The sequence below is a fragment of the Poecile atricapillus genome, chromosome W (assembly GCF_030490865.1).
Source record: "Poecile atricapillus isolate bPoeAtr1 chromosome W, bPoeAtr1.hap1, whole genome shotgun sequence".
NCBI classification, from domain to species: Eukaryota; Metazoa; Chordata; class Aves; order Passeriformes; family Paridae; genus Poecile; species Poecile atricapillus.
In genome coordinates, this window is record NC_081288.1 from 56,480,350 (window position 1) to 56,493,826 (window position 13,477).

Below are 13,477 nucleotides of genomic sequence, written 5' to 3' on the forward strand. Positions count from 1 at the left end.
CCAGAGCCAGTTCCCGGCAGCTCCCGCTGCTCCCCGCTGTTCACCCCAAGGGCCCAGGGGCGGCTGGGGCTCGGCGCCCCCAGCGCTGGAGCTGCCGCCCCCGGGCCGGCCCCAGGCCCCCGGGCGGGGCTCGGGGCGCCCCCGGTTCTCCGGGAGCGCTCGGCTCCACGGGCGGCCCCGCTCCGCCGAGCCGGCTCTGCCTGGCTGGCGGGCAGAACAAAGCGGAGACAGGGAAAGGAAAACGGAGAGAAAGTACGGCTCCTGCCGCCTCCCAGCCCTCTGCCTGGATCCCCCTGCATGAGACAGCGCTGCAAGCGGATCCTGACCGGGGGCAGGGGGTGGAGAGAGGAGGAGGAGGCGGACGGACAGAGGGAGGGAGGGAGAAAGGGAGGGAGGGAAGGAGGGACGAACGGGAGCCTCTCTCCTTCCCTGGGCTGTTTTTTCAGTTTCCTGTCTCGCATTGTGCTCACAGCGGATATGTGCTGCGCCTACAGGTGTGTCCCCTCCTCGCAGCTTTTCCCCGGCTCCCAAGCGTAGGCTCTGGCTGTCGGGGGGCGGCGGCGGATCGTGACCGCCATGTGATGATTATTTCTCTTGGGGCGGTTTCTCTCTCCTCTCGCTCTCTGCCTCCCCCTCCCTCGCTCCCCGCCGCTCTCGTCCTTCCTCTCGGAGGTGGCCGCAGCCGCTGCCGCCTTCGCGCTGACTCCGGCTGCGGTGGCGGCGGCGGCGGGGCCCGCCGGGAGCATGGGCGGCCGCCGGGGGCTGCCGTAGCGCCTCTGTCCAGCCCACCGCCACCCACCCCGGGCTGCCGGGGCCGCCGCTCCCGCTCGGGCAACTCGGACGGTCCGTGCCCGCGGGCTCCCTCCCGCCGGCGCCTGCACCTGTTGAAGGTAACGCAGCCCCAGCCCTGCCGCCGCGCGCCGCGGGATGGGGCGCCGAGGGGAGGGGGGAAGGCGGATTCCACGGCGACTTCCCCCTGTCTCCCCCAGCTCGGGAGCTGCTGAGTTGTGGGTAGAGCAGCTTTTCTCCTTCTCGGCTGCGGAGCCAGGGCCGGGGGTAGGCGGCGATGGCCGGGTCGGAGGGGGCTTTCTACCGCCCTCCGCGTGACCAGATGGTTTTGGTTAAGGGGCTCCCGGGCGGCGGCTCTGGACTCGGAGCGCCTTTCTCAGCCGCCGTGCAGGGCGGGGAGGTGGGGGAGGCGCGGGGAGTCGGCTCCTCCCGACCGGCAGCCGGGGAGCGCCGGTGTCCGGCGAGCTCCCTCCGCCCCGCTCGATGGAGGCTGGCTGCTCTTCCTGGGAGTTTCGCAACCCCGGAGCGGCCGGGGTCAGCAGCCCCGGTGCCGCGGCTGACACTGGCCCGGCGCCCACCCCGCGCTCCGCCTGCGCACCGCCGACTCGGGAACTCGTTTGGGATTTTCCTGCAAGCGTGTTCTGTCTCTTTGCAGAGGCAGCTTTAAACTTTCTTTCCAAACTGTTAATTAGATACACTGTACTTTGCTCATGTTCTGTGCAGACGAATGGGAGTGCGAGGCTGGAAAGAAAGGCTTGTGACTCAAGGCATAGTTATTTGGGAGGTGCAGAACATCTTTGCGTGCCGCGTTCAGATGGGCTGTACCTGTAATTTGTGACTTTTCCATCTCCGAGACTTCGTCGGTCTTGGTGACACCGGGAGGCAGAAGGATCTTTAGCAGTTTGGGTCCTTTTGGGGTTAACCAGACACTCGGTTGAATATACAAAGGAGGAAGCGCAAGTTTATCGCCTCTCTGAAATCGGATGGAAAATAGCATTGCTTTTGTCCACGAGTTACAACGCTATGGTCCTGCCCCTATGGCTGAACCCCTCATCAAATGATAACTTGCTCGTGAGGGAACTTACGCTTTTGTAACGAGGGCTGTTACCTTGAATGTGATGATGAGCTTATTGAACACCAGAGGGAACTCTGAATAGGTAATTCATTCAGGGGAGATATATGCTTATTTTACTGTTTATGTTCTCATTACAATGGAATCTAGGAGGAAGCAAAGGTTGGTAAGTAATAGGCTGCTGGTATGTACCTAGGATTGACTTCAGTTTTCTTTACAGTTGTTTTCAGAAGACGTCAACTCTAAATTTGGGCTGGAAAAATATTTTTTTTTTCCTTTTTTTCTTTTTTTTTTTTTTTTTTTCCTCCCCCAAAGCTTGAAACATGCAACTGGTCTTGCAGGAGCAGGGTTGTGTACTATGTTATAGGCAAATCAGTTGGAAGACCTGTTTGCTATTTGCTGGGGAGTGAGATTATACATGCATGTTGGGCTGATGCTTAATGCCCTGCCTGCCTCTCAAGTTGTGAGACAGATCCAGCACACTTGGGTACGGGGGCTGCTGCCTACAATGGATATACCGGAATAGAACATGGCTCCAGCCAAAACAAAAGGGAGGGAGGAAGGAAGTCTACTTCCAAGCCTAGCATGGTTTGTCCTCCTTACCTAGAATACTTGTGGATCTAAAGCCTAGTCTGATTGCCTGTGAAGTAGAAAATAGTCTTTCTTTAAATATATGACTTAAACAAATACAGAAACTGAATGGTGTCAGTGTTTGGGAAAAGAATTTGAATGGTGGCTTCTGGTACCAAAAGCTGTTTAAGTCATCTGAGGTTATTGTAAGAAGCTAGGGTCAACCCATCAAAATTTGATACTGTATTTTGTAGTAACCTGAACCCCCAAAATGTGCAATGAGCTTTGGATGCTCATGATAGTCTGTTACAACAGTATTGATAACCAGGCTTCTTTGATACTCTTGGATTGTCATGGCATGGGAAGTATAGCACATATATATAGTAAATAAATATATATATATATTTATATTAGTAAATATAGTAAATAAATACACTTGCGACTCTGACTTATGCTCCAGAAGCTGATGCATTCACCTGTTCATCCTGTCCCTTTGCCAGAGGTTACTCTGCCATTCAGGGTTATTTCCTATTGAACTTTGAATCTGCCAAAGTTTACAGACAGACATGAATGTAAACTGTATTTTTTGGCTCTTTGTATTAGTGTGTGATGTTGTGAAGTCTGATAGCATGAATCTCCTGTATATCTCTCTGTTGTGACAGAGGGACAAAGCAAATAGTTTGGGTCACCTGAATTGAGCTGCAGTTGTGAATCATAGTCCATATGCATCTAAATTCTTCTGAAATGGCAGATTTCACTGGTGAGTCCAGTGAACTACCTCGTACCAGAACTTGATGAGCAGTGGTAGTGGGGAGACAGCTCTGCACAAGGAGAGGCTGTGTGACCTTCTTGGTAGGTTGGTCAGCAGCACAAAAGGTTCTGGGCTTCAGAAGGATGTAGTAGATGGTGTGTTTGAACAGCCCTGTCTTCCTCTCCTCCTTCATCCATTCTAGGAATCAGAAAGTGATCCAAGTTTTTTTGTTCTTTTATCTAAGTCTTACTTTGTTCATCTGACTTGAAGACTTGTTATGTAAAATATCCTCACTAAGGGCGCAGCATTACTCTGCCTGAATTTTCTACAGATGATGTTGGAAGTTGGATAAAGGCTTTGTATAGCTTTACAAAACTGGGAGTTCTTTGCCTTGCATGCAGAAGATCACTAAGAACAAATTACATTTTGAAGGGAGACCTCTTTATGAATGCCTATTGAGAATGAAAAAGTCCCACTTAATTGTTGCAAATAGGTTTGGATTCTGGCTCAGGTTTGAGAAAAAGATTTGCACATTTGTTTATTTTTATGAAGATGTAATACCAAGTGTTTGTATTTTTGTAATGGCTATAATTTTAAATTTTTTAAATTATTTATTTTATGAAGCACTGAATGAAGATATTTGTTACACTTGTGTCACATTCAGAACATTGAATTACAATTGTAAAATTAAGGTAACAAGCTTAAATTGGGGTTTGCAACTTTAAGCTCTTGCCAGCAAGCAGTTAATGGCAACATTAACTGCTAGAAAAGTAATTGCTACTGTTCTTTTACTGTCATTTTGTTCTCACTCTCCTCCAGTCAGCCTGTTCCGCAGAGATATCATGAATATTCACCGAAATAGCTTGGCATTGTCACTTATGCAATTTCTCATCAGATCCAATATGTTGATGAGCTAATGTGCACTTGATTAAATGTACTTGATTTATGCAAACAAAAACTCTAGGTCCTTCTTGAAGTAAAGTTAGCACCTGCACAGCTATTAGTGAGATGAGAGTCTAAATAATTATGATGAAATTAAGTAAACAAACAACCTCAGTGTGGTATTCCTCCTACTTCTTCACTTTTACCTTTTTGTTCAACTCAGTAGTGGATATTTATTTTGGCTTTTCTTATGCACCATAGGAAATTGTAAAGCTCAGCTTATAGTGGAGGGTCTATTTAAATGGCTAATACTAGGGGGAAAAAGAATTCAAACAAACAAGAAAAAGAGTATTATTAGCTGTAGTAAGGCCAGGGGGTAGCTAGGATTAGTGGAGTATTACTTAAAGTGTTTTGTTTAAGTATGAGTCTAACTTGGATTTGACACTGGGCAGTTAATCCTTGTTGAAAATAAAATAAAATAAAATCACATAGCCTGAGTAAGTGATTGAGAGAGTGTCTGTTGTAACAAAAACCAGTATTTGTATAGTAAGTGGTTTAGCCTCTTACTTTTCAATTGATCAAACATGTAGAAATAAGGAGTTGAAAATAGACATTTTATTTAACCATCAGTGGCTTAATGGTACAAAAAGCTTTCTAACTGTCTATAAAACTGCTCAAACCTGGCTACCAAAAGAGGCCATGGAGTCCTTGCCCCAGGAGGCAGCAGAGGATGGATGGATGGAGGAGGGAGAGGACACATACTTACCCAAGTCCTGGAGCAACCAGAGAGACTGAAAAGCTGTCCAGAGGATCTTGTGGACCTGGGGCTTACTTTCTTTAGGCAGATAGTAATTTAGTTATCTGTTGAAATCAAGTATTTCTGCTTCTGTCTCTGCAGTTGAATCTCTGGAAATATATAACTTTGGGATCTTTTGGAGTTTCCATCTCAGGTGGTTGAGGGAAGACTTGCTTGTTGTTGTAATGTCTAAAAGTGTCTGTGCTTAATAAATGTTACTAACAGTTAAGAAAAAAATCTCAGCATCAACGTGATGGTCAGCCCCCGCTCTGCTCAGCCTGACACCACCATAATACGGGGCAGAGTTTGCCCCCAGGAATGTGTCAGCAGAGCTGTGGTCACCAGCCACGTGCTTGTTGGGACGCTTGGTTTCTCTTTGGAATTCAGCTTCTGGGAGCTGGCGCCAGCACGGATTGATGATTAGCACCATGCTGAGTTCCCCAGACTCATCAGCCTCAGTACTCATCAGGGGACAGAGTCCACCTGGCACCTTCTGAAGCACTTCCGACCTTGCTCCACCTTTGTAGTTAGCTTCCAAGTTTCTACCTTTGTAGCTTCACTTTCGACATGCCCCTGGTTAAAAAGCTTTGTGATCCTGGGAACAAGTGAATTTAGTTGTTTTGATTTATTCAATCAAATTGTGTCTTCAAGAAGTTAGTTATCCAATCAAAACCTTATTCCTAGTGTTCCACTTGTTTTCTTTTTAATTGGCATCACTAGTTCAAGGCCAAGTAAACACGTAAAAAGTGAAGGCAATCAGTCTTCCTGACTTACCTCTGGGCACAGCAAGATCATAGCTCAGATCCTCTCGGGAGCTATGTGAAAGCATACGGAAAAGAAAGAGGTGGCTTATGACTGACAAAATGGCTTCAACACGGGCAAACTGTGCCTGACAAATTTGATAGCCTTCTATGACCTGGGTTACAGTGTTGGTGGATAAAGGAAAAGCAACCAATGTTGTTGCTATCCCTCTCCTCGGTGGGACCCCTCTGTCCCACCCCCCGTGGTGCGAGCCTGCTCGTCTTAAGGCACAGGAGGCGGAGGGGGTCCTGGAGTGGATACAACACGGACTCAAAGTATCTAGACACAGGAGGCTCAAACTTGCTGGAATAATCCCGGGTTTATTGTCTGTCGTCCATCCGGGGCAAGAGAGAGAGCGAAATGCTCAGGGTCTTATCTCTTATACCAGGGGGCAGGGGTGATTAGGGGATGCAGGGAGGTCACAGCCAATGGGAAGGGGGAAGGGAAAGAAGGTTCTCAGGTAGGAACTAACATTACACAACCCAGAGGTGAGTTTTACCCTTGGGAGGTGCCAAGATTTTTAGATGCACTACAACACAATGTCATCTGCCTGGACTTGTGCAGAGTTTGACATTGTCCCACATGGTATAGTTGTCTAAACTGGAGAGATACGGATTTGACAGATGGACCGCTCAGCAGGTTAAGAATTGGCTGGATGGTTGTACTCAAAGAGTTGCAGTGAATGGCATGATGTCCAAGTGGAAACCAGTGGTGCTCCTCAGGGATCAGTATTAAAACCAGCAATTTTTAACATCTTTGTCAGTGACATGGATATGGGATTGAGTGCACCCTCAGCAAGTTTGCCAGTGACACTCTGGAAGGAAGCAATGCCATCCTGAGGAACCTGGACAGGCTTGAGAGGTGGGCCTGTGCAAACCTCATGAAGTTCAGCAAGGCCAAGTGCAGGGTCCTGCACCTGGGTTGAGGAAATCCCAAAGACAAGTACAGGCTGGTAGAGAATGAATTGAGAGCAGCCCCGAAGAGGAGGTTTGGGGGCTGTTGGTTAGCATCAAAGTCAACATGACCCAGCAATGAATACTTGCAGCCCAGATGTATTCTGGGCTGCATCAAAGAAGCCTGGCCAGCAGGTTGACAGCAACATAAGAAGGTTGTGGCACTGTTGGTGTAGTCCAGAGGAGGGCCATGAAGATGATGAGTGGGTTGAAGGACCTCTCCTATGAAGACAGGCTGTGAGGGTTTGAGGGGTGTTCTGCCCAGAAAAGAGAGGGCTTCAGGATGATCTAACTGTCCTTCCAACACCTGAAGGGAACTTACAGGAAAGATAGGGCAAGGCTATTTACAAAAGCATGCAGTGACAAGACAAGGAGGGATGGGTTCAAACTGAAAGAGTGTAGGTTAGATTACCTATTAGTGTGAAGGCTGTGAGGCACTGGAACAGGTTGCCCAGGGAAGCTGGGAAGTGAGTGCCCCATCCCTGGACATGTTCAAGGCCAGGCTGCATGGGGCTTTGATCAGTCTAGTGGAAGGTATCCAGGGATGTTGCAATGAGATGATCTTTGAGGTCCTTTCCAACCCAAACTTTTCTCTGATTCTATGATTTACATAATTTGCAGTGAATGGCTTTGGTATTATTTGACAGTTATCTTAATGTTGCAGATGTCATTATTTCTGTCTGTATTTTAAAAGCCTTCTCAATCCTACAATAATTCAGGAAGCCATAGAAAAAATCTGCCCCTAAGATATCCTAGTTCTGTGCTGGACCTTCAAGCAGACCCATCAGAACCACTCTTCCAGATTAGGTACATGGAAACTGCCTGTGGGCAACATGATTTTAAATAAAAATCCATGAGATGTTTAGCACTTAAACTGAATTGTTCCAGAACTTACTTTTTTATAACAAGGTATGTTCATTCTAATTGCTGAACAGACCTGACTAGCATATTTCTAGTTAAACTGGATTAGGTCTGCATGTTGAATTGGATTGAAGAAGCTCTCATAAACCTGACACTAATCTTGCTGTATCTAGAGGAATTGTTAATGTTATCTGTGTCTCAGAGAAGGGATGCAGAAAGCTTAATGTTCTGTCTGTACCTACTGGCTGTTTTCAATATGTAAAAATTTGAGGAGTGAACTCCTCAGATCTTTTTCCCCAGGGCTCTTGTTTATCTTCTAGATAGTTTAAGAAGAGATAGTATCTCTTTCTGATGTCTAAGAGTTGTATATAAAGAAGATCTAGCTCATACATTCCTATTGGCATCACTGTTTAGAATTTATGAAGGACCAGTTTTTTAATCAATGTTTGCCCTGTAGGAAAATTGTTATTGGTCAAATGTATTCAACCACAGGGAGAAAGCAGAGGGCAGAAAATATAAACCATATTGATCTGGTAAAAAGAGTGCAATGGAAATACGTGGTGAAGTTTACCATCCTGAATCAGGACAAGTTAGGAATCTTTTGCTGGGGTTTAAACTAGGCCTGAAAAGCAAATAAAAGCTTATTCTTTCCTGAAGATATGTGAGACTTGGAATGATTGATAGTAGAGGGGTATGATTTCCTTCAGCTTGTATTAGTTACTTAGTTTCTCATTAATGGATCTGACTATGCTCATTGCAGCTGGAAGTCCAAAATATGCAACATCTCTCTTAAATATATCAGAAGAACAGTAATTTGGCCTTCCTTTGTGTGTTGTCACAGTGTGTGTTGAACTTAACCATGCTATCTTCATTTAACCAGTATGAGACAAATTGGTATGAACTTAATGTTTGGCCTGTTGAATTGTAGGGCAATAAAAGCAGTAGTTTTGACTTCTATTTCCAGTCTTGTGTGATTAAGTAGTTTAAAAGCTGTGAAATTTTTTTCTGTGCAGTTTTGACATGCATCATCAGCAACTGGAACTTTTCCCTCATGGACTGAGTAACACCTCATGTGCACATGTCCTATATGGGTAGAAGTTATAAACCTAAAATAAAACTGAAGTGGGTGACTTTGAGGATTTTTCCCCCCCCCACATATGTCAAATGGCAATGGTTTTGTCTGAAAGGCTTTTACACAGGCAGAAGATGTCTTTGCAAGCACTTTAAGAAGTTTTCCAAGAATCAGTAACTCTGCAACCACAAAGCTGGTTTCATGGCTCAGATTATGCATGTGCTGTGTGGTCCAGGTGTTGTCACCTTCTGCCTACCCAAGCTGTTGAGATGAAAAACCAAAATTCATTTGCCTTGGCAATCCGGAGTCCTAAGTGGTGGTATGAGTTTATGTATTAGTAGGTTGGATAAAACTCCAGAGATGTGATGTCTCTGTTTATTAACAGATGGCTTCTTGGTTTGACATTTAACTGGGGGAAGATCTGCAAGCATTTCACAGTCCATTGTGCATTTAATTTGTTGTTCAGTAACATCAATGAAAATGCAGGGCAATACCCTTGTGGGTTTTTTTATTAAATTTTTTGATTGAGGGGTTTCTCTTTGGTTTTGGGGTTTGTTTGGGGTTTTTTGAGATTGTTATCTAGAGTTTAGGGTCAGCAGAGTTGTCAACTCCCACAGTTGTTTGAACATCTCACTTGGCTATTGCTCATGGGCCAAAGAAATTGTGGGACTAAAGCATATCTTACCTTGAAAATTCTGAGGGAAAATAATCCATCTTTAAGAATGTTGTTCTTATTTGGTTTTGCCTTTTCAGAATTTCATCTTGGTTCTAACAAGAGCCTTCTATGCTTTTGAATTGCATCTGTTCATCCCTTTTAAGTTTTCTTGTGGCTGTATTAAAGGCTTTTTGTTGCTGATATTTTTTTTCCCCCTTAAAGATGATCAAGTAAGCTGTCAGATGTCTGGGTGGCTTATCAGAAGGACTGAATCTTTAAATCTGATTGTACATGATGCTTTTTAACAAAACACCTCCCCCCTCCCCCCCCCGATGCTAATTGCTTTTGTTGCTCTACTTTGCATATTCTATAATTTTCCACATCTCTTTTTGAGTATCAGCCATGGAACTGGGCACAGTATTTCAGTGTCACTCTTTAGTGCATGCTTCATGCTACCCCAGTCATTATTTCCATTCACTCTCATATCTTTGAACCCAGGAGCCATATTAGCCCTTCTAATAACAGCAGAAGCTCTGAATGTGATGCTTAGCTGTGAGACTGTGTTGACCTCATCTCTTTTGCTTTCCTTGATTCAGAGGTCACAGTCCTTTGATCTGCAAACCTTACCTATCCCTTGTTAATGAATATATAAATCTGCATTCAGACATGTTAAGATTGTTTTGGTTGGAATGAGCACAGTTTGACAAGTGTAATTGTGTTAACTCTGTGATTTGCCTTCTGGTTTTGTTTCTCATGTACCTAAACCATGTAATCTCTTAATTTTGTCATAAAGGATTTGCTTATTTCCAGGTAGCTAATAAAACACTTAGGTAATGTAGAGCATAATTCCAGTAGTTTTGAACTGCAAAAGAAGCATTACAGTTGTGTTGTGATATTACTAATGACAACTTTTCTGAGATCTTAACTAATTTTACATATTTGTCCTATATGTTTTGATGTCCCAATGATTTGATATCTGTTGCTTATGTCACATCTTTAAGCCTTTAAGTTCCTGAAAAAGTCTTCAGTGTGATGCAAAACCAATAGATTTCACCATCCTTACTCTTACCCCTTTTGAATTTATAAAGATGAAATTGAGGAACTTTCTCCAATGCCTTGAGATGCCCATAGACCCCCTGAGCAAGCTCTTTATGTTTGATTGTGGATATTGCCTAGTCCCTTGTTTTATGTGTTCTCTGAAGCTTCTGTTCTGTGTCTCTTCCAGCAGGAGCAAGTACACATCAAAAGGCATTTCATCCCGGACACTATTTGCACAGGAGCCTGAGCCCCAAGAAGTCCCTTTCACCAGCAACGCTTGTGCTGCTCAGGTGCGCTAAGAACTCATTTAGACTGAGGGTTTTGTTTTAACCTCCATTTCTTCTTCCAAAGTGGTGTGCTGCTTGTTTGAGAAGGAGGAGTTTCTTGTGTAGAGCACTGCAGTGCAGTTGGCTTGGTGCTCTGAGATGAGAGACATCTGCCTGGGATATATGTGCTTTAGGGTTTAGGTTGAAATATTACGGCCTCAAATTTATGGTAATAATCTGTCATGAAAATGTATTTACTTTCTAATTGTCCTGGATATTGTCTGATTCGATAGTGATTTTTTTGCGTAGTTTTGTATCTCCTGGACCTGTAGTGTAAAGGGCATTAAGCAACTTGTGGGTGTGAATCATCTCCAAGTTATCAAAACATAGTATCTCAATTGCTCAGAGTAACACTTTCTACTTCACTTTTGCAATGTTTTGCTTGTTGCCACTGTTCAAATTTAAATGCCTATTTGCTTTTCCCAGTTGTTGTAATTAGTTATTCTCTTTTAATTTTGATCCTGATGCCTGTAAAATGAGTAAATGTAAACAGCATTCTTGAAACTAAACTCTTAATGCTATTTTCTCCTAGTGATAATTTGAAGAGGCAGACTGTGTTTTCTGTTGTCTGTGGCTTAATTAATCTACTTGAATTATACTTGAATGGGAACTCTGATATCAGAAGAGGGTTTAGCAACCTTGGAAGTTAGGAGCTTATGAATGAGGCAGAACTGAAGTGTTATTTTATGTTGTTACTTAGCTTGTTGGAAAAGGAAGGTATTTTTAAACTCGTGGCCAGAAATGGCTAAATACTTGCTTCCTTTCCCTCCTTCTTAGAGACTTTTCTGTTTTCTCAGACCTTTCATGTGCAATAACTTGGCATGGATAGACAGATCTCTGTCCCAAACTGAGATGCTCCAATACCATGCTAGTAATTCAGTGGCATCAGTCAGATGAAACTGGCATATTTCCTAGAATACCAGAAGTCGGGGCTGCTTTGTGTGTAGGTTTGGTGTACAGGCTGCCATCTATGCAATCCACTATATGCAGTGGGGTGCTGTAGGGCTCTTGACTGGGGACTTCAGCATGGTGGTTTTGTTGCTGTCTTTAGCAAGTAATTTAATTTCTCTGTGATTTTGTGGTATGTTTTGATTTGTTTTGTTTTGGGGGGGAGGGGTGGGGGGGTGTTGGTTTTGCTGTTTTTGTGGGGGTTTTTTTATTCATTGCTTCACTTTGGGGAATTTTGGGAAATCTGTAGATGAAAAGTACAATTTGGTGGTATTTTTGTCAAGTATAAGTAGGTCAGTAGATGCTGCAGCATTCCTTCTTGACCAGAAAGGATGGGGACCTGCTAATTCTCTTAAGTTATCGCATGTTGCTTTCCCAAAAGACCCTATGCAAAAGCAAACTTTGCATCCCCAGATTTCCTGGCTTGAACAAAGCCTCCTACAAAGCACTTTCACGTCGTGCTCTCTGTATCCATGAGATGCCTTGGCAGGAGGGAGCATTTTTGTTCCAAGTGGGTTAGCAGCGGGCACAGACCATCATTCAATGATATGAAATCTTCAGTGGCAGCTCTGCTGTAAGTAGTTCCTGCCATCACTGGCCGGTACCTGCTTGGTTGTGCTACCATGACTATTTTGTGGAGCTGTGCTGTGGACTGGACAGGAGAACTGATCTAGCATTAGACTATATTATATGTGGTTGTTATACAGCTTTGAAAAAAAGTATTCAGAAGTTTCCCTTCATCTCTGCTGTGTTTCACAGCATGGCCATGCAAACACATGATAATTTGCAATGTTGGACTGAGAAGCTGGAAGGCAACCCCCACACCCCACCCCATATTAAAAAAAAAAAAATAAAAAAAGGAAAAAAAGCAAAAAAAAGCAGGATTCAAGACCTGCTTAAAGTAATTTTGTTGCCAAGTTCTTTGTGTTATCTTGCCCTGCCTGTGTCTGTAGCTCTCTTCTCTTCCTGCCGGTCCCATCCTGGGTGGCCCTATTAGTCAGGGAAGAAGAGGCTTTTGCAAAACAGAGTTAGGGTCTTGAGTTTGTACTTTCAATAGCAGCCATGCTCCTGTGTAGCTGTTCTTTCATTTCAAATAGTATGAGGTGGTTTTAAGCTAAATACAACCCTTTTACATAGATCTGACTAGTGTCCTTATTCTCTCTGGGTGCTCTAAATATCTTGTTCATATGCACTTCGTGAGGAAGCTTTTTTGTGTTTGTTGGTTTTCTTTCTCAGCTGATGACCTCCACTGCACTGCTAGCACTCTCCTGAAGCATTAACCATGCATAGATTCATTTCCTTTTCCCTCTTACCTCAGTTGAAAAGACTTTGCTCTTGAATCTTGTAAATGGGGTGATAATTTCAAAGCAAACAGCTTCCAGTCCTTTCTTGCCAACTTCTGCCCACAAGGTATGCAAAGTAAACAGAGCAGTTTGGAAATTAGTTATGTACTTTCCCTCCTAGTGCAAGGCATCCCAGGATGGTTCCTAGCCCTTTAAGTAATGAATAAAGGGAAAGATGGAGAACTGGTATGCCCGAATTGCATTTTAATGTATGGAGCCATTGCACAGATCATTCATATTTTACAAGCTTTAGAAAAACCTTGTAAAATGATAGGCTTTAAAAAATCTCTACTATTCATATATTGAACATAAAAGTGGTTTATTGCTTGCAGCAGAGAAAGAAAAGCAAAATACATAGAATGGGCTAAAAGAAATACAGAGAATTTTCTTCACATATAAAAAAACAACTTTGAAACAGACTTTACCTAAATACAAGGAAGATTCTTACCTCTGGTAGGCTTTTGGAGGGAGCTTAGAAAGATTTTCCAGTGCTACCATGATGTTTATAGATTTGATTTGGAAACTGTGAGTCTGGATGCTGTAATGGTGGGTATGCAGAAGTTACAGAGTACAATACCTTGAACAGGATATGAAGATGCCATTTTGCTGTATTTATTAAA

General features: G+C 43.9%; 1 protein-coding gene across 4 annotated transcripts in view; it reads left to right on the plus strand.

The window, feature by feature from the left end:
• The first annotated feature begins 454 nt into the window (after positions 1 to 454).
• Positions 455 to 13,477, plus strand: part of LOC131591825 (plexin-B2-like) — a 252,128-nt gene continuing 239,105 nt past the window's right edge. For 2 of the 4 annotated variants that reach the window (XM_058862904.1, XM_058862907.1), the window contains exons 1-2: positions 455 to 494; positions 10,428 to 10,530. The gene's annotated coding sequence lies outside the window, so the exon portion shown is untranslated. Of the gene's footprint in view, positions 495 to 750; positions 891 to 10,427; positions 10,531 to 13,477 lie in introns of those variants that run through there. The other 2 variants (XM_058862905.1, XM_058862906.1) reach the window with 2 other exon arrangements.